Below are 1,132 nucleotides of genomic sequence, written 5' to 3'. Positions count from 1 at the left end.
TGGTGAGATATCACTGCTAACTTGGCTGATGTTTATAATTCAATATTTACTAAAATGCACGTGTTGTTTAACGTATATTTATCTACACCATATACACAAGGTACGGTAACCGTATGAAACGAACTTTTTAATTTGGATTTGTAATTAGTTTATTCAGGAGACTGACAAAGTCTTCACAACTCAGCCTATAATATCCAGCCATCTATGTATAAACAGTGTTATGTATTTTATACACAGATTTTTAAAGAGAATAGCAAATAAATAGCGCGAAAATGTTGACAAATTTAACCGCTAACCTTTATTTATGACTTCACATTGAGCGATAAGAAATCACATGGTATTAATGACCAGCTGTTATCAGTTAACGGCAAGGCCGGCAAGTGACTAACCATTAGTTGTATCCGGCACATTTGGAAAGTTTTTATGTTTACCGTGTATCTGGTATTTATAAAATTAAGTTAAAGATGAAAGTATTTAGATCAATTTAGAAAAATGTCATTGTAATTTTTAGCTTGTAAACACTAAACATTTAAACAATTCGGAAATTCCCCATCTTCAAACCCTACAAGATTAAAATCTATAAGCACATAAAATAGCTCCTTTACGAGCTTACTTATTTTACACATATACTTCCGGTATAAGTGTGGTGATTTCCGTTAGGATAATTCGGCATGTGTCAGTCACGATGTGAGATCCCACGAGGTGTGTCCGTGAGTATTAAGTCTGCGTGTAGTCATAGTTATCAAACCAAAAACATCTTGTAAATACCAATGTTAATGCATTGTAAAGTGAATGATAAAATTAATTCAATCCTTACCTTTTAATGTTTATGGTTAATGCCTGCATTGAAACTGCTTGTGCATAACTCTTCTGATGTCTCATTTCTTTTTTTGTGAATGACTAAACGTAAAACTATATAATTTGAAGCTGTTATAGGCTACTAGTTCGTGGCAGCATAATTTCTTGTTCATCATTTTTACTTCGCGATCATCAAGTTTCATGGTAGTTTCATAATCAACAGCAGCCGAGAAGCCAAGACTCGTGATACAATTAAAAGAAAGTATTGTTATTAGGAAACTCTTTGGTGAAATTTGTGATATTATAACATCAGGTCAATAGGTATTTTTTTAAA

The sequence above is a fragment of the Homalodisca vitripennis genome, unplaced genomic scaffold (assembly GCF_021130785.1).
Source record: "Homalodisca vitripennis isolate AUS2020 unplaced genomic scaffold, UT_GWSS_2.1 ScUCBcl_41;HRSCAF=740, whole genome shotgun sequence".
NCBI lineage: Eukaryota > Metazoa > Arthropoda > Insecta > Hemiptera > Cicadellidae > Homalodisca > Homalodisca vitripennis.
Note: the sequence above shows the minus strand (reverse complement) of the source record.